General features: G+C 37.6%; 1 pseudogene; it reads left to right on the forward strand.

Annotated features, from left to right (window-relative positions):
- Window positions 1–14168: 14168 nt before the first annotated feature.
- On the forward strand, window positions 14169–15858 carry LOC149264484 (phospholipase A1-Igamma1, chloroplastic pseudogene; annotated as a pseudogene).
- Window positions 15859–25383: the final 9525 nt, after the last annotated feature.

Consider the following 25383-nt stretch of genomic DNA (forward strand, 5'->3'; position numbering starts at 1 on the left):
AATTTTCCCAAGGTCACCTCTTTAGAATGTAATTCGGGAGTCTGGAAACACCCTAACTTCCTCAGATCATATATTCTAAAATATAGAGAGACAAGCTCTGAAATTCAGACCCGAGGTTCACACAACTTTCTTCTCAAATGGATTTATTGTTTAGCTTCTGAAACTTTGTAGTGAACAGGTTATAGCGAAACTTCCACGATGACCTATTTTAGATGAGATTATGGAGCTTGCAAAAACCCTAACTTCCTGAGATCATATCTCAGAAAATATAGCGAGGCAAGATCTGAAATTCGGACTAGAGGTTCAACAAGATTTCGTCTCAAATGTTTTTTTGGGTTAGCTTTTGAAACATCGCAGAAACAAAGTTATAGCGAAAATTCCACGATGACCTGTTTGGAGCAGCGAAACCTTAGAATCCAAAGCTCTGATACCAAATGTTATGAAACCAACTCACAAAAAGATAGGGAAGACAGATAAACGCCTTCAAAATAAGCCTTTTCGAGGGGGAAACCTCCTTTACATTACACAAATGAACAATTCTTGGATGATACAAATGACAAGACCTCCTTTCTATATATATGAGTCTAAGGGGTCATAATATAATTAGAGCCGACATAACAATAATAATGTAAGGGCACAATAATAACAATAGTGGGCTTCTGTGGGGCACAATAATAACAATAGTGGGACTACATGGGCACAATAATATAATAAGGGGGTTGTACTAATAACACTAAGGGGCTACCCTAGTATTATAGGGACCTAAAAAATTCCTACAGTGCCCAACAACTGCAAATCACCCAAAAAAAAAAAATAGACCTATCAAAACTAAACAAAAATAACTAACAACTCAAAAAAAAGGAAAAACGAAATACCTAACTCAACAATAAAAACTTCACAACAAGATCACAACAACAATTCAAAAGAATTGTAACTGGGAGGTCAGGTTTATGCTATGGGGTCAGGTTCACAAGAGGATGACGCATCAGACAAAATTCCTCTGGCGCCCAACACCTGTAAATCAACGAAAAAAATCAGACCTATCACAACTCAACAAAAACAATTAATAACTTAAAAAGAACAAAAATGAATTATCTAACTCAACAATAACGAATTCCCAATAGGGACACAACAACAATTCGAAAGAACTGTAACTCACAACATGACCACAACAACAATTCGAAAGAATTGTATATAGTGCAAAAGGTTTGCCAGGGACTCATGACCCACATATATTATATATAAACACTTTTTTCGCTAAAAAGGTTGTTGACCAAAAAATTATTTTCGGTCGAATTTTTTTTGTCAACGCAAAACACAAGTCTCTATATCCCCCCTCAAGCCAAAAATTTGTTGCACGATATTTGAGGTTGTCGTTAACTTAAAAGGCCAAATTTCCGGCCGCAAGTTAGATTTAACCATTCGACTGAAGAAAATAATAGTTCAGCTCAAAAAGTCAATTATCTCAGCTAAAAAAATGAAATAGTTTGGCTAAAATTATGCAATCAAGAATTTTTCGCAAGAAATTCACACAAAAGTGTAGCCCAACTTCACATTTTCACCCAAAATCCATCCAAAAAATAGAAATATCATCATATATAATTATTTTGCATAACAAAATCATTGACAATTTTAAATATACATATATGACTACCAAGTCAACACCTATCACGAATTTCATTGTTCCAAGGTAAATTCACAACATCCATAAAAATTATAATATCATCGTACATACTGATTCCCCATAAAAAAATGACAAAATTCAACACATATATAAATTAACAAGATAAGTCCAATAATATCGTCATCTTCTTTAATCAAATCAACTAAAATTCAAATGTGTGATTACCATATCAAAATATTTCATGAATATCATAATTCTAAGGTAAATTCACAACATACATCTAAATATAGTAATATCATCATACATAATAATTCTCCATCAAAATAATGTTGATAATTTTCAATATATACACAAAATAACAAGATAATAATGATAATATCATCATCATATTTATTCAAATCAACTAAAATTCAATGTATGATTACCAAATCAAAGTGTTTCATAGATATCATTATTCTAAGGTAAATTCACAACATCCATCTAAAAACAGGAATCTCATCACACATAATAATTCTTCATAAATAAATGTTGACAATTTTCAACGTATTCATAAGGGAAAATATAGTATAGATAGTATATATCATCATATTTATTCAAATAAACTAAAATTCAAATGTATTATTACCATATTAATACATCCCAAATAAATATAAAAAACAATGCATGGCTAGCTAGCACCACCAAGATCATAGTCAAGATCATCCTCATGATCATTGCCATGGTCATCATCGTGAGCATCGTGATAAATCTCATCCACTTCATCATCATCATCTCCTATTATATTATGTATGTTCAGCATAGTCTGGATCATCATCTCTACGGTCATCACCTATAGAATTTTGCGAAAAAAAATAATATTACATGTCAGTATTAATTTCATAGCACAATTCATATTTTTGTTACATTGCTAGCCATAAAATGAGGTAGGATATAATAACATCCAATAGTACTAAAAAAATTTTGAAAATATGGTTTAAGATAGATTGGAAATCCAAATAAGATTACACTTGTAATTCACATTAAGTAGTAGAAGACTTTTTCAATGCATATGAAGTCGATACCCAAGTGTTCTTCATAATATATTGTGACACTACTATAAAAAAAAATTAGGGGTCGTATTTGAAGAGATATGAATCCCCCTCATAGGAACTTTGGGAGCATTAAGATCCCCCCTCGTAGATTCTTTTGGGGGAATTAGGAGCCCCCCTTGTAGAAACTTAGGAGGGGGGTTTAGAACCCCCTTGTAACAACTTTGGGTGCATTAGAAGCCCCCTTTGTAGCAACTTACAAGGGGGGTCTCAAAGTGACTTTTGGGGGTGACTTGAAATCCCCTCTAAAAGTGACTTTGGTGGGGGTGGCAAGGACGGGGGGGGGGGGGGGGTGTGTTTAAAACCCCACTCGTAGAAAACTATATAGGAAATTTAACCCCCTCATAGCAACTTACAAGGGTAGTTTATAACCCCCCTCATAGTCACTTTTGGGGGAAATTAAGAACCCTCCTTGTAGCAACTTACAAGGGGGTTTAGAACCCCTCTTGTAGGAACGTTTTGGGGCATTAGGAGCCCACCTCGTAGGAAATTTTGGGGACATTAGGATCCCCCCTTATTTATCACCTTGATGTTAAAGCAAAGGAAAGAATACTCGAAAAGCAAGGTCAATAACAAAGATTAAGACCTAAGTGTTATTATTTTAGAAAATGAGGCTGCACAACCTGCAATTTTAAACTAAGATCCATTGAACTTCTAAAAGGAAAAGTTAAAGATAGAAAATGGAAGAAAGGAGCCATATTTTAATTAAAAATACCACTGACATGAAGACCAAAAAGGATGGATACAAAAATGATGATGATGATTTCTTATTTTGAGTGGTTGGATCTCCAAGACAAAGGGAATCATGGAAAGTTTGCTCGACATGGTTGGTGGTTTAGGCGAATCCCAAAATCCAAAAATTCTACTTTTACAAAGGTGACAACAACTTGACGAAATATCTACAAGAGCTCCAAACCTGTGAAGGAGAAGAGAAACTATCAAATAAAGTTTGGAAGTCAATATCATATTTATGTAAAATTATTTTTGAATAATGTTGTCAAAAAACAGTTGACAGTTGTATTCATGGGTTGAAATAAAAAGTATTTCAAAGTGATAATTAAAAGGTCATGTGGGCTAAGTGACCAAAAATATTAATTATAGTTCTCAGTATTGGTAGTTAGGGATGATTCAGTAGATCAACTAACTAAACTACAAATAAAAAGGTATAAATTTACTTTAATGATGAATCCTTCATTAATGAATGATATATCTCTCTTGCATATCTTTACCTTTTAACAAGAATGAGCACTAACAAACCAATAAAATAAGTCATGTCATTTGAAGAAGTTCGTTGTCAAGCTTGGTCACAAGATTCAACTAGTGGCAACACCAAAGTGTAGGCTCAAGAGCCCCATCATGTTTTCCATGATCTTAATGAATACATGAATACACATTTATAGAAATGGGACAAAGATTATGTAATTTAAAATATGGATCAAGTGTCACCCAGTGATTCCACCATAAATCAATGCAAAGCTAAATATTAAAGATCCCTTTCATTATGATGTCAAGTAACTGTTGGAAATAATATTGAGAGGGGGGGTGAATCAGTATTAGCAAGTCAATAACATTTCCATTTCCATAATCAGATTTATATATGCTACTTAAGTTAAGGGAACTCGCGTGTACACGCAACTATGTTTAAGGCAACTAGCGTATATCCAACAAACTTATGATTCATATGTTGATCTTTAATCAGTGCATCAGAACTTCATTAACAATATAAACAGTAACTAGGTGCAGTAAAAATAGAACAGACCATCAAACATAAGAAACACACATGAACACCAAGATTTAAGGTGGAAACCCAATGCGGGACAAAAACCACCTGCCACTGTCTTCTTTTAATATGAGAAAAACCTGTTTACAATCTTGTAATGGCGCAGACTCATACCAGTACGCAGGCACCCACCTGCAGAAGGATACAACCTTCTCTCATTCTCCAGCTACTACTGGAAGGGAGCTACAACCCCCTGGCTCTTGTACTAGCTAATATATTTACTAGTATGTAGGGTCGGCCTACATAAGGCTACTGTAACCCTCTCTCGTTTTCCAGCTGCTACTGGAAGGGAGCTCCAACCCCCTGGCTCTTGTACTGGCCGATATGTTTACCAGTACGTAGGCGCCAACCTACTGAAGGCTCCAACCTTCACTCTTCCTCCAACGACCACGTTTCATAAATTTTCAGACTGGATACTCCTGGAACACAACACCATAATCTGAAGGTCATGTTTCATCCAATTTTCATACTGGACTCATCAACAACATTGAAGCTCAAATCAATCACCACTGCAACACAACCTTTGCACTCAACAATCTTTGAATCACCCAACAACTGAATCATTGAAGCCTTGTCATCAAAACACAGTTACCAGAACATAGAGCAGAACCTAGAACTCTGCAACAACCACTAGAACCAACTGCAAATTCAGATATCATATTTCATAATGTATACGCTACTCTAATGAACTGAACCAGCGTGTATATGCACTTTTACCAAAGCGAACCCGCATACAGATCTGCAAATATTAATTCATAACTTTGCAGCTATTCCAGACATCAATCATACCCAGATCATAACATTTATAGAATAAACATGCATCAGTAATTCAGATCTAGTCTATCAATGATCAAACCACATAATGATAATACATTCCAAGCCTTAAGATCCCGATCCATCATTCATCATCATCCACATAGGTGCATCCTTGGTTCAGATCAAGCAAAGCATCACAAACCCATAACCTACATACTGGATCTCACACTTCATCAGATATTCAATACTTGCACACTTGGCCTAATGATCTTCTCCTCCTTTTATAGTTTTAGGCCTTTCTCAATACCATGGACCAAAACCACTTAGTACCAATACCTTGGACCAAATACCTAGGGTCAATACTTCAGACCAGATACCTTGGACCAATACCATGGATCAAAATACCATGGACCAAATACCTTGGACCAAAACTTAGTTTTCCAAGATATACACACCTTTCCTTATGTGAAAGTGCGTGTATACGTTATACGCTCCATTTGGTATGTTAACCCGCATGTATATGCTCCTTTGTCAAGGTGAATCTGCGTATACCTCTCTTTGATCATTAATTCTTTGCTATTGACCTGCTACACTATGATCTGTTATCTAAGTGAGTTGCCATCAAGGACAACAGCTGTATCATAATGCCAACAATAACTCCTAGGGGTAGTCCTGATTCGTCCCCTCCAAGTTAGAATTTGAACATCTTGATGAAATCCAGCTTCAATATGCCATATAAAAGTAACCAGGTTCTTCGTGCTCGGATACCATATGTAACACTCCTCCAGTATAACAATCCTCTGAAGAAGACTCTGATCCACAAAATCTTGAGTATATGGATGAAAGAAGTAGACATCAAGTCACCAGCAAAACCAATAACCTAGAAGCTTGTTCCTTCATGCCTAAAGGCACGTAGTACTTTTGTATTAGTGGATTACAATTGTCAGTTCCAGATTCATCTAGACCTTTAAAGACACTAATTTCAAGTGCAATTCCCATGTGAACTTGGAAAACAATATAATACTCAGACTTAGATACTAAAATTAAGGAAGTTTGTTTTGTAATGCAACCCCTCGAGGTGTAATTTTGAAAGCATTTCCAACAAAAAGAAATGATGTGAACTGAGAGACCTTTATTTTTTCATAACAACTACATATATTTTTTTTGAAGGGATCATTGAGGGTGGTTTGCATAATTATGGTAGCAACCTCCATGTGATGAGGGATAACTACATTTGATGGAAGAGTAAGAGGAAAAACTAGTGTAATTGAAACTACAAATTGTCATATAAGATAAGATAATGTTATTAATGTCCAAGAAATAATTATAAAAGTAGGCCAATGGGACAAAAATACTACATGAAATCTAGGTACAAAGGAGTGCTAAAGCATTTTCTAAATCAATACTAAAAGCATGAAAGGATAGAGATAAAGAATTATGTGTCTATATAGAAGTTAAATATATAACTAAGAGAAGATATAAAATATGTTTTAAGTGCAACAAAGATGCCAAAAATTGATGAGTTTTGGTGTAAAACAAAAGAAAGGATGTCAAGCCTAGCATGAGTTGGAGTTGGCTAGCAAGGGAAATTGACGGGACTACAATACATGTTCGTCATATGAGTAATCAATAACTATGAAAGGGCTAAGCATAGTCGAATGATATCCTTTGAGGATTGATTTACCCTGAGATGGATTGGTAACATGATCATGGGGGGGGCAAAAGAGTAAGGAAGAATAACACCCCTTAAATCAAGTTTGTGTAGAAAAAATCCACATAATACTCATTGGGAAATTATTGATCACCAAACATAATCACATTTTGGCTTGCATATTGTTAATATTGGGATTGTAGGGTGCATATTTGGCGACTCAAGGAAAATTTCCTTTGGGACATACTTAGAGTTTTAAATTGTAGAGTGCATATTGGGATTGTAGAGTGCACATTTTGTGACTCAAGGAAAATGGCCTTAAACTTGGGGATTTGTCGAGTGCATATTACACTTGTAACTTCCAAACAAGCACAAACCAATAAGAGCTAGTGGAGAATAATTGACAAAAACAAGGAGTTGGAAAATACCTTTGAATATCTTACATTTTTTTTTGTTTCGTATTATTAAATACATTTTAAATATTTCTTCTACTCGTACACTTTATTCATGTGTATGTGTCGCATATTGAGTTTTAGCATCAAAAAAATGCCAAATCTACAATACTATTGAATACCCATGGGGAATATGCAAACCATAAATGTATATGTTAACTCTAGGCCCAAAAATTTAGTTTTCCATAACAATATTCTCATGTTATGTTCATACTCCTATAACCCAAATAGAAGAGGAATGCAATTATTCAATTGTTTGTGTCTTGAATATCTAAATGAAATTGAAATTGTTTGCGTATATTGACTACAATAAGAAATCATACATCATTTAAGAGGTATGGGTGAATTTTGCAAGTAGTGTAGATGGAATTCCATTCTTGAGATCTTTAATTGGGAGTTAATAAGCCCCCACTGTCACAAATTATTGAAGTAATGAATCTTTCAAGGACTTTAAACTATGAATCTCGTATAAATAAATATAAATAAGTATAAATAAATATAAGCCAATAGAAACATACATTGAATAAAATGAGTGAGAGAGTGTTATTTCTATATAAAATATTATGCAAATATTTTATGTAGCTTATTATCAAGTATTTTATGTAGCTTATTATCAAGTATTTTATGTAGCTTATTATTATTATTATTATTTTATGTTTGAAAAATAACTAATGGTTTAGTGTAATGAGATAATATTCATCATTTTGAAAACGTTTTGTTAAACACACATGGACAGCAAAGACAATGTGAAAGATAAAACATGCAATACAATTTTTATTGACAAATGATTTACATTTATAGTACATTATGTGACCGTTGGGATTCACATCCCAAGGTTTCTTGGACTGCTTTTGTCCATTCGACTTCTACACTAACCCATTTAGGATTAGGTGTTCAACATTCCCCCCCTTAATCCGAAGGGTTATGTATGAGTCCAAGAAGAGAGCTGTAATACAAAATGTGCGAAAAATGCATGGCAGCACTAGGCTGAATGTGCTCTATGAAATGTTGGTATAAAGGGCAGTGGTTTAAGGATGACCACCAACACTGGAACGCTTAGTGCAGTTCCCGGAACTCTTCCAAAACTGGCAAGAAACTGAAGTTTTCTGCTAGAGGAAGTGATCCTATTGTTTTAAAGAGGGAAACCTTCAACCATAAAAGGGAGGTCTCACCCCGCATAAAAGGTAAAACTTCAACCTGAAAAGGGAAGTCTCAACCTGTGATGGTTTAAGGATAACCAACAACTCTGGAATGCTTAATGCAATTCCTGGAACTCTTCCAAAACTGGCAAGAAGCTGGTGTCTTCTGCTAGAGGAAGTGTTCTCAATTGTGTTCCTGGAATTCTTCCAAAAATGGCAAGAAGCTGAAGTCTTCTGCTAGAGGAAGTGTCCCAGATTGCCAACTGAAGGCATGTTCACGGGCATCTTTGTTTCTGGCTACAACTCTGAAACTGGTGTGGCAGGTTGTGGCTCAGGCTCGCTTGATGTGGCTTTGAAGCTTGTAGATGACCATCATTTCCCCCCCTGTCAGATACAAGGTGAGATGATGGAGGAAACTCAACTGCAAGACTGTTCAATACTCTAGAACAAGTTCTAACATGTGTTTGGAAAATCTTCTTGGCTGTTGATGCCCATTGCCAAGAAGCGATCCATCCAAGATGAATCTTTGTTCTTGCAGGACATTTGTTTTTGAAGCATCTGTGTGAAGAATGGTTGGTTTTATGACAGTGCTTACATGGATGAAGATCAAAACAGTGATCTTTCAAATGGCCAACTCGGTCACAGTGTTGGCATTTCACGATCTGTTGTTTTTGTTGTTGTTGTTGTTGCTGTGGAAGAGGGGCAGAATCTGGAACAGCTGAAGGTGAACTGTCATGAGGAGCAAGTGAACTGTCATGAATGAATCCAGCACTCTGAAACTGAATGGGCTTGGCATAGTCTGGAATATGAAAGGACAAGTCCTTGTCATATCCAAGACCAGTTTTGTGCTTGTTGTGGACAAGCTGTTCCCAAGGTCTGATGATGGGCTTGGGAAGTGCAGACTGAGTTTCTGCATCTACATGTACAACTGCTGCTTTATTGGATTCTGGATCTGATTCAACCTCAATCTTACTAATTTCACCACTTGCTGGTTTAACCTTGAACAACATATTGTTTTGAGCAGAAAACAATTTGGAATGACAAATCTGTTGAAGCTCATCTTGCTGGAACTGAGATTCTAGTTGCAAAAATTCAATCTTTTCTTGTGCATCATGCAGGCAGGTCTGAATGTCACAAAGAGTGTCTTTGCTAACATTTACCTTCCCACCAATAGTGGAGTGTATTAGTGTATTCAGTAACTCTAATACATCATCAAATCTAGCCATTGTCTCAACAAAGAAATGAACACTCAACAATCCTAGTGGAGACTATAGCAAGTCTAGACAAACCCCAGCTATTGAAGATTTCAAAAATTAAGAATATCAGTTTGAAAAATACATTGTCCAATACCAGACTTTCAGAGATTCTGTTCTTTAAATTCTGTAGAAATTTCACATCTGACTAGACTTTTTAAATTAAGTTACGTAGCTGATTCCTTCAAACTTTATAGAACTTGCCTCTATATCCCTTCTGGAAGCTCAGGAATGCAAAAGAATAAAAAAGTCTGCGAATACCAGCAATGGAGACACAGCTCAAACTCCACGAATATACACAAGGGTAGCTCGACCTCTTCCTTCAATAATAAACCCAAGAATCTCAACCTCTTTTTTATTGGAAATGACCCCAATGATGTAAAAAACTTCACCGAAGGTATTCAAAAGGCACTCAACTAATACCATATGCAATGTGTTAAAAACTTCAGCAGGGCTTTATTATGTGTTCTGCCCTCAAAATACAGAGATTCCAGCTAGGAATTTAGCCAATCACTAACAGATTTGTGTCCAGCAAGAATGAGAGGCTCAAAGTCCTTCCAACACAGATACAATAGATATGTTTCACCCTTAAAATGCTCAGGTATACCAAGATACGCTTTGTATGGATGCACAACTAAATGACTTCTTCCTTCTTTGAAATTCGAACTTCAACTACAGGAATGGATTACATATACCTCTGATATATCAACTCTAATAATAACAGAGATCTGAAGTAGAATATACCAGCGAATGTTAGGAAGAACAGTGGCTGTAGATAAGTGTTATAACATCAAAGAAGCTCCATCATTACAGGGAAAACACCACAGTGATAATATATGCAACGTATTCAGCGCCAAGACAGAGAAATAAATATGGAGTGTCTTCAATATATTCACAGCCACACATCCATGAACTTCAGCAAACATTGGTGCTTTGGCCCTCTAAATGGTCCAAGAACTCGTTCCCTTTAGCAGTAGGAAGCTTGAATTGGAGAAGGTTATAGGTTTGACAACAAGAAACTGTAGTGGCTTTGCTTTCAATTTTTTAAATGGAGATTTTGCCTATCTTGCTGGGTGTGCCGTTGTCGTGATTTTTAGTAAATTATCATGCTTTTACAAGTTCTGCTCCCAGCACCATCCTTTTATGTGAAGCTTCAAAGAACGGGTAAACTATACCGTTAGCATTTCGCCCATGTAAACCCTGGTAAAATGCTACAAATGCTATCTGGATTCAATGACTCTATGAAAATAGCAACTTGTGACTGTCACGAGTGGAGCGTGAACTCCTACCACAACGATAAAATTACCACACTAAATGGGGCAACTGACATATGAAGGAATATTCTTGTTTCAACTTGTAGCATTTAAGGAAAAAAAGCAAATGTTCTCATCTTCCCAAGCATCTGCAACTCAGAATATCAAATGTCCTTTACATCTTTACCCCTGACGAGCACAGAAGCACTCTGAGCCAAAAATTGGCCATATTTTAAACTAAAACCCTAAGGTACGAATCGGTCAAATAAATTGCTGCCGCTGGAATTACCCTTGCTTCAACTCTAAGCCAAATAAGAACGACACATGGGTAATAACCCACTTAAATTAGGGAAGAACATAAACAACAACCCTAATTTATGGCATACATCCGTAATTTCTATACAAAAAAAATCAAATACTGAATTCTTTAGCCTGGGCGGTTTTGGTAGCAGGTTTGACTTCATTCAAGTCACAAGTTCGAATCCCGCAGAGCCAGCAACGCATTAACGCCTCCATTAATACCTTGATCCAGGCGGATAAACGATTTTCGTTTCTTTCACACTCTTGACTGATATTGATCAGCACTGAAATTTATATTGACCTCCTTCGTCATGCAAATTAAACTGATTTCCTACCTTCAGTCGGTTTCCAAGACCTTTAACTTTGCATGCGAACGTCGGATAGCGCTCATCCTGCGAATTGATCCTCGAAGCACGAAATTAGCAGGTAGCCTTTGACTGCGCCGTGATTCGACCCGCCGACCTCAAGGTCGCTGGCGATAAATAAATAATAATGATGTTGTTGGAGACGGCTCTGGCAGAGTTTCTTTTCTGATAGCCCTCACATGTGCTCATATTGTGTACAAAGAAGCCATGGCCCAGAGCCCATATTAAAAACTCTTTTCACAGTCTCACATCTCAGTCGTATGCGAAGTCTCCAGCATTCAAACAGCGAATTTCCTCGCCGGTCGCTTCCCACCTTCGATCACCAGCAAGACCAGTACCGAGGCACAGAGCGATTGTATGTGTAACGTTTGAATAGCTCAGTGCTTTTGGACGCTAAAACGGTAAGATACGTTCATAAAAACAATGCGCAGTCTCTGGCGTTCATGTTAGTCAGAGAGCGCAGAGAATCATCATTGAGACAGGACAGAGGCGCAGACAATCAATGATGCAGAGAATCAATGACACTCAGGGCAGAGCAATCAATGCGCAGAGAGACAAACGTTCAGGCATGGCCAGACAAACGTTCAGAGGCAATCAATGCGCAGAGAGACAAACGTTTAGGCCAGACAAACGTTCAGCATTTACTTAAAAACGCATATGTCAGAGTGCGCAGTCTAGACAAAACGCACAGTCTTGGCAGAAAAACGCATATATGTGCATGAATTTCGATTAGGCACAACAGAGAGATAATCCAAGGAATGGACAGAGTAAAAGCATCAAATTTCTAACTGTTAGTGAATTAATGGAGTGTTATGGACAGTGAATAGAAATGTCACAACTGATATGCACATAGAGGCCACAAAACAAATGGCTCCTCTTTCACATGGGACTTCTTAAAATTTAGTTAATTTTTATTTATGTAAATAGAGACCGCATTCAATTTGGGTTGTCCTACATGTGTCATTGCTTAACCACGTATGACACGTGAAGTCACCAATAGAATGGAATACAAATGTGTTCGTCGATTCATCATCATTACCTAACTACGTGTGGTCATCAATAATGGAATGCGGTAATCTAAAAATTATGTTTTTTGCTTTGAAAGTTATGGAAATTCTGGTCATATTTTGAAAAAATTTGGCAGAGATTTTTGTAAATTCAAGTAAAAAAATTGTTAAAATTCATAATTTTAGGTGTCTTAGACGTTTTTGATGGTGCTACATCCATTTTCACCATCAAAAAGATAATTCAAACGCTACATCTACAAAAAAGAAATATTTTTTTTTACCCAGATTCCAATTACTTTTAAAATGTATCCATAAATTCATTATCATCCGATGTTTGTTTATAGTAAAATATGAATATATTCAGGTTATTTCTTCATACTCTCGACTCTCTTTGTGATATATTGCTTGATTAAATATAATTTTATCTAAGTGTATCATAAAGATTATTTAAAATGAAATTATATTCTTGTTGGAAAATTTTTACATACTCAAAGTTTTAAATTGTAAGATGGTCAAACTAATTTTTTTTTGAGAATCTTTGAAAAGACATACAACTTAGAAAATCGAAATAAATGAATAAACTCAGTTATGTTGTTGGGTAAAACATATCAATAGACGAAGAATATGTGAGAGTGGCAGAAATGACTTAAAATTTTAGAAAATTTAAAAAACAAATATATTTAGTCTTTACGCTGGATAGAACTACTAGAACATATCAATATAAATATAAATATAGAAAATATTAATATAAATATAAATCTATTAAACATTTATAATATATACCCGTGTACTTATATAAATTAAAAATTTATTAAATGTTGATATGTAGTAATAATTTATAAAAGTATTTTATTATTTGAGGGTTAAAGTTTAAAAAATAAAAATAAAAATTAATTAAATTGTAATTTTATTTTAAAATATTATTATTATTATTAAAAATAATATATTTATTAAAAATATATGGAATAAGATTTATAAAGATTTTTTATTTTATTTTATCACTGTATAAGTAAATATCTTTTGTTTTTGTTTTTTTTTTTTTTTGAATCTAGGATAATCGGTAACTGGTGAGAGTTATCCTGAACAGACCCAGGATCAAATTTGACTGGCTGCCACTATAAACCTAGGCTACGTGCAACAACATGCAAGCCGCACAATAGCAAGTAACTTGCCTCAACAAGAACCGAGACGTTCAGACATTACTTTACACACGCTTGTGTTTTAAGGGTAATTTGTGGGCCGGCCTGACAGAGATACGCTGCTTGATGACGCGTAATGTATAGGAGGATGGTCAAAAGTATATGAGATTCCAGGCGAAATCAAATTCTAAGACAACTCAAAACGATATAGTCCGTGCTTTATAATACGATGACCCGAACTGGTTTAGTTTTGACATACACGCAAATCTCGTGTTTAGAAATCAACGTCCCAACGCGGCGATGTGTAGAATAAATAAGCTGGTTCCTCAACCCTGTCTTCCCATTCCATTCCTTGGTTTTCTTTTCTGCTGCTGCTCCTCTTCAAACATCTGTTCTTCGCTTGCAGCCATGAATTCCCCGGCATTGCTTACAACCTCTTTCCTTGCGGCTTTACCTTCCGCTTCCGGGATTTCTAAGGTTTCGAATCTTGGAATGTTGTGCTGCCATACCCAGCTTTATCCATCGCACTCCGCGGACACCCTGCATACGCTAGTTTTGCGTGATCAGCATCCGGTTAATCGTTTCAGGAAGCAGACTCGTTGTCGTCGCGACCGACAGCCATCATAAGAAGGGCGCTGCCCATCAGAAGTGGGGCAGTTGAGTCCCTGACAACCACGCTGGACGCACCACACATCGAAGAGAAAAACGAGACAAAGATCTCTAAGGCGTCGACGCCTAAGAGAGAACTGGCAGACATATGGGGGGAGATCCAGGGGGCCAACAACTGGGAAGGACTGCTTGATCCCATGGACGGCATATTGCGAAAGGAAATCATCAGGTATGGAGAGTTCGCCCAGGCTTGTTATGAAGCTTTCGACTTCGACCCCTTCTCCAAATACTGTGGTAGCTGCAAGTATCATTTCAGGCAGCTCTTCCATGGCGTTGGGATGTCCGATTACGGCTACGAAGTGACCAAGTATCTCTATGCCACTTCCAACATCAATCTCCCTGGGGTTTTCCAGAAGCCTCAAGTGCAGAAGACGTGGAGTACTCACGCCAACTGGATGGGCTTCATAGCCGTGGCCACGGACGAGGACGAGATCAAAAGGCTCGGGCGGCGAGATATCCTAATCGCGTGGAGAGGAACAGTGACAAATCTGGAGTGGATCGCCGACCTCATGGATTACCTGAGACCCGCGGAATTGAACAACGTGCATCCCCATCCTAACGTGAAGGTGGAGGCGGGATTCCTGAATCTGTATACGGCCAGGGAACACGACTGCCGGTTTTGTAAAAGCAGCGAACGGGATCAAGTCTTGTCGGAGTTGAGGCGTCTGCTGCAGAAATACAGGGGCGAGAAGTTGAACATAACGATCACGGGCCACAGCCTGGGGAGCGCGCTCGCGATGCTTAGCGCATACGATATCGCAGAGTTGGGGTTGAACCGCTCGGGGAACGGCGATCAGGTGGAGTCGATTCCGACAACGGTGTTCTCGTTCGCAGGGCCGAGGGTGGGCAACGCAGCATTCAAGGATCGATGCGAGGAGCTGGGACTCAAGTTTCTCAGAGTGGTGAATGTACACGACAGTGTGCCGAAGGTCCCCGGGATACTGTTCAACGAAAAGTTGCAGATGATGAAGCGGTGGATCCATAATCTTCCGTGGAGTTACTATCACGCTGGGGTGGAGCTGGCTCTTGATCACATGCATTCTCCGTTCCTGAAGCCCACGAATGATCCGTCGTGCTTTCATAATCTGGAGGCTTATCTCCACCTGCTGGACGGATACCATGGGCGAGGGCAGCGCTTCTATCTGTCTTCTCGCCGCGATCCGGCTCTGGTGAATAAGGCGTGCGATTTCCTGAAGGACGACTACCTAGTTCCTCCCTTCTGGAAACAAGACTCTAACAAAGGATTGATCAAGAACTCCGAGGGTCGGTGGGTTCAGCCCGAGAGAAGCAGAATCATCGAAGAGTCGCATACAGATCACCACGAGTCACTCGATCACCATTAATATTGGTCATCGGGCATCTGCAGTGTAGTGTCGCAGAGTTTATTTAGCTTTCAAACCACTTCAAAGCCTTATTAAGCGAAAAAGCCAACATGATTCGGTAATCGCAAATACAGTTACTTACTATTGATTCTGGATCCTTTATTGTTGAATTTAAAAAAAAAAGGGGTTTTCTAACGCAGAAACTGATCTCTCTCTGGAATCTGACTTTGTATTGTCAAGTTCAAAAGGGAAGGGAATTGTGTAAATAGTAAAGTAGGAAGGGATAAATCCGTCATCAAGTCAGCGAGATAAACTAAAGAACCATATAATGAGAACCCTGTGCTGTAAGTGTTATAATGATTTGGAAGTATATTATATCAAAATAGAGATTTTGATGTTTGAAAATAAATAAAATGAAAATATTAGTCAACAAATTTCAAAATGCTTAATAGGTTAAGACCTTAGGTATATATCCCATAATAGAATTTTATCAAGGGAATCCATATGGGGAACAATTGGAAAAACATTTCTCTATTGATGGGATATATTGAACACAGTCGTAAGTCGATAGCAATACTGGAACTCTTTTGCAACTACGTAAGCATCACATCATGAACGCTTCAAAACAAAATATAACGAGGATATTTGTTATTTATATATGTTGAAGTTTTCGGAACAAAGTTGGGTGGACCAAACTGGAAAACTTGAAAAAGAGATAGTCCTTATTGATGAGACCAATCAACTTATTACTGTAGGATGTTAATGACACATATTGTATATTAAATTTAATATTGTATAATGTTAATAATAAATATGGTATATTAGTGATGAGAATGTTTATTTATTTTTTAAAATTAAAACATCACTTAATTTTTATATTCTTGGTGCAAGTATAATTAAAATAGTATAGTTTTATAGAAAATTGTTTCTTCAGGAGGTGAAGTATTATTAAAGAAAGATAATCGTATCAAGGTTACCACAAACTTAAAATTTTGGCTGCGTTCTTTCATAAATATGTTTTATAATAATTTAGTCATATTTTCCAACAATATAAAGCATAAATCTGAGTCTCTATGTTTTCAAAAGATTTTGTAAATAGACTCATCACAAAATAATTGTATGAATGGGAACATTATGTTGGTAAAGATAACAAAACCATATATTCTAATGTAGACTCCACTATATAACTTGAATATATGGATCGCACAAGAAAATGAGATATACACACATTTTGATTAAGATATTTAACAATAAAACAATTGTCTTCATTATGAAACAAAGGAACCATAAACTCCAAGTTCATTCATGAAAATTTGATTGGATTGTAACAAGAAAAAAAAGTTTTCCAAAATTGTCTTCCATTGTTTGGAAATAGGTTTAAATTTTATTAGAAGTGATAAAAGGGAGGTAAAGAAAAAAAATTCAAAATTTCAAAGGCAAAAAAGTAAAGATAATTAGATTTATATTAAACTTTCTAGCACAAAAAAAAAATGTCCAAAATCAATAAAATCATTTTTAACTGTGTTAAATAGAATTATGACTAATATAGCCATAAAATTATCAATAAAAATATATATGAAAGATTATTTATGTTTTTAAGTTAAATTTATAGAAATAGCATTATATATTATTATTTAAATTTAATATTAATAATGTATTATTTAAAATTAATATATTCATTACTAATTATCGTATTTTAACTAAACAATATACTATAGCATATATATTCCTATTAACTAAAATATAAAAAGTATAATATGCTTATTATTTAAATTTATTAATTTACTTAATATTAATGTAAACTATATTCATTTAGATTAATATAAATTTATAGTTTTATATTAATTATTAATATTTAAATTAATTAAAAATTTAAATTATAATATTTATATTTATATTAATAAATCGTATATTAATATTAACGTAAACCAAATAATAATATGATATAATTAGCCTCTAAATTTATTAATTTAAACCATATAATAATATCAATACTCCATATATTATAAAAATTATCAATTTCCTATTAATATAAATTTATTATATTTACTATTTAAAACGAATATTATATATTAATATATCCTACTCTATTATAAGAGTTATTAATGTATTACAATGTATTATTAATATGAATGAGAACTAAAATATTAATTATGATATTGACATTTATATTATTAATATTTTTTTATTAATAATATAAAAAATATATTGTAAAATAAAATTAGAATTTTTAATTAATAATATAGAATAACAATATATTCCATATCAAAAATTATTATATATTATAGGTTGTAAAACTAAATATAATAATAGTTTTAATTATAAAGCCTAAAATTTAAATATAATAATAATAATATTTTAAAATTAAAGTTATTATTATATATTAAAATTATACTATGATGGTGGTGGTGGTGGTGGTTAACGTCCACTGAGATCAAATTTTGGTCTATCGGACTTACAGAAACAAATTATTTAGTTTTACTTAGGATTTTATTCATATGCTCAAAAAGCTTGGAGAGAAGTCTCCCGAGCTCACTGTAATTTTGACAACGTAAAAGGCTAGGAAGGTCAGTATTGCAACAAAAAAAAATTTGAAACTGATATCTAATGTGGTTGTACGCGGGGCACTCTAAGAGGAAGTGATTTTCATCCTCGATGTTCATATTCTCACAGAGATGGCAGAACCTTTCCATCCATGGTGTTTTAGGAACTGCCCAACGACCCGTTTCACTATGGAGCTCATGAGAGTTCGTTCTAATCTTGGCTATATTAATTTTCTTCTTTGAGCTAGTTAAAACGAAGAGATACTTTTGATCTTATAGGGTGGGGTTGATGGCCTCCTTATAATATCTTAATTTTCTTTTCGCTGCTAAATATTTCTCACACCACATTTTTTCTTTGAACTTAGAAGTAACAATATTTTTAATGTTATTAATATTTTGCAATGCAACATTCTCGTCGATCTCTCAAGCCCTGGTGTTAGGACCTGCGGTCTGTGCGATAGGCAGGGCGACTCCACTGTGTGAAATATGAAACGAAACGAACCTTGGAAGAGTTTATAAGGCGTTGGGCGAGCGATGAGGGGGTGGTCCCACGAGTTGGGCGGGCCGACCTACCTCATGGGCGAGAGTTCGCATTATGAATGAGTCAGTTGCCCATTTGGTGTGGGTCAGTCGAGTGACACAACCTGCCAGCTGCCTGTATATATTGGAGGGCGTTTGGAGGCAAACGACGATCATTCGATCAACATGAGTTCGAACAAGGAGTTCTGCAGTGCATGGATGAGCCCGCATAGTGGGCGGAACTCGGGTGTAAAACTCTTTCAAGAAAGTCGTTCGAGAATTCGTTCACGAAATCATTCGAGAAGTCGTTCGGGAAGTCGTTCGAGAAAGTCATTCGAGAAAGTCATTCAAGAAAGTCGTTCAAGAAAGTCGTTCGAGAATTCGTTCGAGGAAGTCGTTCGAGGAAGTCATTCGGAAAAGTCATTCGGGAAAGTCATTCAGGAAAGTCGTTCGGGCGACCCGGGCGAGGTCGTGTGACGACCTGGGTGAGGTCATTCGGGCGACTCGGGTGAAGTCGTGTGGCAACCTGGGTGAGGTCATTCAGGCGAACCGGGTGAAGTCATGTGGCGACTCGGGTGAACAAGCTTGGGTGAATGGGTGGACGTGCGGATGGGCGGCCGGGCGAGGGCGCGCCGTGCACGCCGAAACGAAGAATCGTGCGGATGGGCAACCGGGTGAGGGCGCATCGTGCACGATGAAATGGTGGAAACGGTGAAGTGTTGAGATTGTGAACGAAGGTGTGACTCGTAAGGAGGCGCCCGTGTGTGGCGACTTGGTTATGACGAGGCACACCCAAGTTGGGCAAACAACACGATCGTGCGATGAGGTGAACAAAGAGTTGGTGAGTCGTGCGGCGACCGTGCAGAGGTGCCGACGAGCTGGGCAGCCAAGTTTGCCGAAGTTGGAAAATTGGCTAAGTGCAAATTTGGGGTTTCCTAAGATTTAACTTGTACTTGTAAAAGACGATTATATATATTGATTCGGGCAGGCTCATATTGCAGGGAGTTGCCCCTCCCTTTATACTGTTGTGCATTTCTCTTGTATAATGTTGTTTATGTGAATGTTATGGGCTTTCACTTGTATAAAGGATAAAAATAGTACTTGGTAACAGAAATAAAGCTAAGTATGGAACGTTAGGCATAGTCTACAATCATAAGTATTGGTGAAAAGAAAACGGTTGGTAGTGCCGCACCTCGCTATAAGCGGTTGAAAGACTTCCGCAGGTGTATGGGTGTAACAGGTGGTATCAGAGCTGGTGAACTGAATTAAGGAGCTGATTCTATGAAGACCGAAGACTTGGCAGGGAGTTCAAGCTTTGCAGGTGACAGGTGGAATATCAAAGTGATTCAGGTGAATGTTGAAACAGGTTTAGCAGAGGTGAAGCTTAGTGCTTGGACCAAGATGAACGACAAGGCATGGCAGGTTTGGAAGAATGCGAAGGGAAGCTCTTGCTTACCTTATACAGGTTGAAGTGGATGAAAGAAGAGAACCCTTGGATTTGAAAGGAACTTGAAGTCTTGGAAAAGAATGTTGAAGACGAACTTCTTCAACTTGGTTGGACAATGGAGCAAGATGAAGTTGCAGATTGTGCTGACAAGGAAGAGGAAGCCGTGATGATTGAGGATGTTCCAGATATGACAACGATGGAGGTTGAACTTGAGATTTATCAAGGTTGACCAAGATCGTGCGGTTTGCAGACATGGATGAATGAGGATACTCATTTGGAGGAGCCTCATGATGATGATGATGAAGTAAGTATTGATACTCGTGTTTCACTTGAGCATTTGGTATATGGACTGTATGCAAGGAAGAGCAAAGTCAGTTTGCCGATGCAAGGGAGCATCTTACCATGGATGTCTATGATGAGACCTTATATGAAGAAGCAAGGATTGTTGACTGTTGCAGGACTTGTTGGAGTTGTTTGTGACCCTATAGAAGGTACAAGGGCCCGTGACAAGGGAGGAACATGATGATCATTGCGAAGGATTCAGTCATGCTTTAGCCATATGGAGAATTGGCTAAGTGTCGGGCATGACTCATGGATAGGTTGGAGGGCACACACTTAGATATGATGATACTTGGGTGGACTTCTCATGGCCGAGACCAAGAGCAAGTCTTGGTGGAACCTTTAGTGGGGGAGCTATGATGGAAGGGACTCGTGATGATGATGTGGTTGGGTGACCAAGTTCACTAGACCAAAGATTGCAGAGTTGGATGAGGATGACCAATTGTTGTGATGGGTCTACTTAGTTGGACTACATGGGAACCTTAGTCATGGACATCAGGTTGGAGACATGGAGCATGACAGTCTTCTGTAGGGACATTATGTAGGAGCACTTGTAGAGGTGTCACTTATGGGCATCCAATGAGGAGTGCCAGGGTAGGGATGTTGTGCAGATAGATTCGCTGATGTGACATGGAGATGTTTTATGTATAAGCCGATGGAGAGGTTGTGCACTCTTGTACAACAAGGCCATGGACTTGGATGGAGTTGTGAGCAGACTATGGAGCATTCCTACTACATGGAGAGCTGAGGCATCTTGCAGAGACCTTTGGGCCGAGACATGTATGCTTGCTAGATGTTGGTTGGAGATGACTCATGGAGCTCATGATGACATGAGGTTGTGACTTCCAAGGAGACTTCATATATGGTGGACTTAGAGGATCTGATGCATTAAGGAGCTGAGGTCAGAGACTTTGATGCAAGAGGGGGTGCATACTTTCAAGAACATGTAAGGGAATGGCTTGAAAGAGTGATTTGATGTGGAGGATTGATATGAGACAGGAGTGATGGAGTTACGACGATGATGATGCCTTGGTGGCAACACTTGGGCATGGGTTGAGCCGAGACTTAACCACTTTGACACATGGGGGCTGATTGATCTATGATAATAGGCAGCACATGGATAGATGAGACAAGTGTATACTTGTTTCTATGGCAGACTTGAGGGATGGCACATTGCAGATATGATGGAGGTTGCTTCATGGACCTGGATGTGGCACATCAAGAGTCGGGTTGATGAGAAGGTCTCTTCATATTGAGGAGATACACATATGGATGATGATGTGGGGGTAGATGTGGCTGATTTCATGCAGCACATTAGTACCAGACATCATGGACAGCATGTTGCAGATGAGATGAGGACTACTTCATGGACCTGAGCATGGCTTACACTTATATGGAGATGGATTCTTGATCGAGTTGAGGATGTGACGGGATGTTCTGAGAAACGACTGGTGATGGCATGAGGATGTACATTCTCATGGTTTGGGTGTGATGGTTGGATTAGCTACCCAACTAGTTCAAACATGGGGCTGCAATGTGTACAGAGATGTGTTAGCATTTGTTGGAGTATCATGGCAGCAGTTCACATGATGACGACACATGATGAGGTCAGCACGAGATGTTGCAGGAAGCATGTAGCTTGAGATGGAAGGGCCAACCTTCCACAATGGGGAGTAGCATGTGGAGATTGCAACGAGATGGTCGATGGTCATGGATTGAGATGATTTCCAATGTATGACATACCGATGAGGTGTATACCTTGGTATGGTGATCTTGGTGACAGATGGTTACCAGGATGAGATATTGTCGAGGACGACAATGACTTCCAGTGGGGGAGGATGTTAGGACTTGCGGTCTGTGCGATGGGCAGGGCGACTTCACCGTGCGAAGGATGTGCGAAATATGAAATGAAACGAACCTTAGATGAGTTTATAAGGCGTTGGGCGAGCGATGAGGGGGCGGTCCCACGAGTTGGGTGGGCCGACCTACCTCATGGATGAGAGTTCGAATTATGAATGAGTCGGCTGGGCGTTTGGTGTGGGTTAGCCGGGTGACACAACCCGCCACCTGCCTGTATATATTGGAGGGCGTTTGGAGGAAAATGACCATCATTCGATCAACATGAGTTCGAACAAGGAGTTCTACAATGCATGGATGAGCCCGCACGACGGGCGGAACTTGGGTGTAAAAATCGTTTAAGAAAGTCGTTTGAGAAATCATTCGAGAAATTCGTTCGAGAAGTCGTTCGACAAGTCATTCGAGAAGTAGTTCGAGAAAGTCGTTCGAGAATTCATTCGAGGAAGTCGTTGGAGAATTCGTTCGAGGAAGTTGTTCGGAAAAGTCGTTCGGGAAAGTCATTCAGGAAAGTCGTTTGAGCGACCCGTGCGAGGTCGTGTGGAGACCAGGGTGAGGTCGTTCGGGCGACCCAGGTGAAGTCGTGTGGCGACTTGGGTGAGGTAGTTCGGGTGAACCGGGTGAAGTCGTGTGGCGACTCAGGTGAACGAGCTTGGGTGAATGGGTGGACGTGTGGACGAGTGACTGGGCGAGGGCGCGCCATGCATGCTGAAACGAAGAATCGTGCGGACGAGCGACCAGGTGACGGCGCGCCATGCACGATGAAACGGTGGAAACGGTGAACTGTTGAGATTGTGAACGAAGGTGTGACTCGTTCGGAGGCGCCCGTGTGTGGTGACTTGGTTACGACGAGGCGCACCGAAGTTGGGCAAACAACACGATCATGTGATGAGGTGAACAAAGAGTTGGTAAGTCGTGCAGCGACCGTGCGGAGGTGCTGACGAGTTGGGCAACCAAGTTTGCCGAAGCTGGAAAATTGGCTAAGTGTAAATTTGGGGTTTCCCAAGATTTAAATTGTACTTGTAAAAGAAGATTATATATATTGATTCGGGCAGACTCATATTGCAGGGAGTTACCCCTCCCTTTATACTGTTGTGCATTTCTCTTGTATAATGCTGTTTATGTGAATGTTATGGGCTTTCACTTGTAAAAAGGATAAAAATAATACTTGGTAACAGAAATAAAACTAAGTATGGAATGTTAGGTGTAGTCTACAATCGTAAGTATTGGTGAAAAGAAAACGGTTTGTAGTGCCGCACCTGGCTATAAGTGGTTGAAAGACTACCGCAGGTGTAGGGGCGTGACACCTGGTGTCTTTATACCAACCTTGTTTGAGCCTTAGGTGGTTTTGGCTGGAATTTAAAGCTAGCTTAAGAAGTCTATGGTCTCATATGTTATTGAGTTTTTGCTTGTACAACAGAAGCCTAGTCACAGCTAGGCTGTCGATAGGGGAAATGCCCACTTCTGTAAGGAGAATAGGATAGGGTGTGTTGCTTTTAATTTTGAGGTTATATGTTATAAAACACTTATGGATTTGCTCAATCTTTCTCCAATTCTCTAGAGATGCTACAACCCCAAACCTCACATCCATATAAGATAACCGGAGTGACTAAAGTTTCAAATAGGAACTTCTTTCTATCCCACATTATGAGGTTTGTCGTTTACAATTATTTTCAAGACCAAAATAAGCTTTCCATCCCCCATTAATCATTTTCTCAATGCTATAGTTCAGGTTGAGCTTGTGATGAATATCAATTCCTAGGTACTTGTAGTAAGACACTTCCTCCAAGTTACTATTGTCATATGTAAAATTAGCGTAAGTGTCCTTCTTGGATTTGATAATCATAACTTTTTTTTTGTCAGTGTTAACAATCATACCCATGGTAGAGCAGAAATCCTTAAGAAGTACAAGCTGCTTATCAATATCAGATGGGCACCTTGCGAGAAGAACAATATCGTCAGCATAGAGAAGAAGGATGATGACTATCCCAGCTAAGATCGTGCCAGCACATCTTGCTTCCTCTAAACAACCTTCTAGCTTGTCGATGTAAATGCCAAATAGTTTTAATTATAGGTTATAAAATTTAAATATAATAATAATATGCTAAAATTAAAATTACTATTATTGAAATAATAATATTTTAAAATTAAAAAAATCATCATCATCATCATCGTCAATGTAATTATTAAAACTATTATTATGAAAATATTATTATGGAATTGTAGTGTATTAAATTTATTAACATCAAAACTAATATATAAAGAGTTATAGTAAATAATAAAGAAATATGAAAAAAATTAGACAGGCTTTCGGCGATAATCAATCAGAATTTATCTATCGACGCATTTCGAACCAACAAGTGTTGATGATGAATCACACTTGTTGGTTGGAAAAGCGTTGTGGATGATTAACCACACTTGTTGGTTCGAAAAGCATCAACAAATGAATTCTGATGTGATAATCAATCAGAATTCATGTGTCGACGCATTTTGAACCAACAAGTGTCGATGATGAACCACACTTGTTGGTTGGAAAAGCATTGTGGACGATGAACCACATTTACTAGTTCGAAAAGCGTCGACAAATAAATTTTGATGTGATTATCGCAAGAAACCTGTCTTAAAAATTTGATATGGATTACAAAAGCCTCAATTCAATAAATATGAAAATATTATTATGAAGTTTAGTGTATTAGATTTATTAACATTAAAACTATTATATAAAAAGTTTTAGTAAATAATAAAGAAATATATTTGATATATGATTTTGTTATATAAATAATAAGTTTAATAGATTTTTATTTTGTATTATATCAAAAATATCATGTTAAACTATTATTTAATAATAAAGAAATATATATAATAATAAAAAGGTGTATTGGA

Source organism: Pinus tabuliformis, chromosome 6 (genome assembly GCF_031772625.1).
Source record: "Pinus tabuliformis cultivar Carrire ecotype Pingquan chromosome 6, CPIR1, whole genome shotgun sequence".
Taxonomy (NCBI): domain Eukaryota; kingdom Viridiplantae; phylum Streptophyta; class Pinopsida; order Pinales; family Pinaceae; genus Pinus; species Pinus tabuliformis.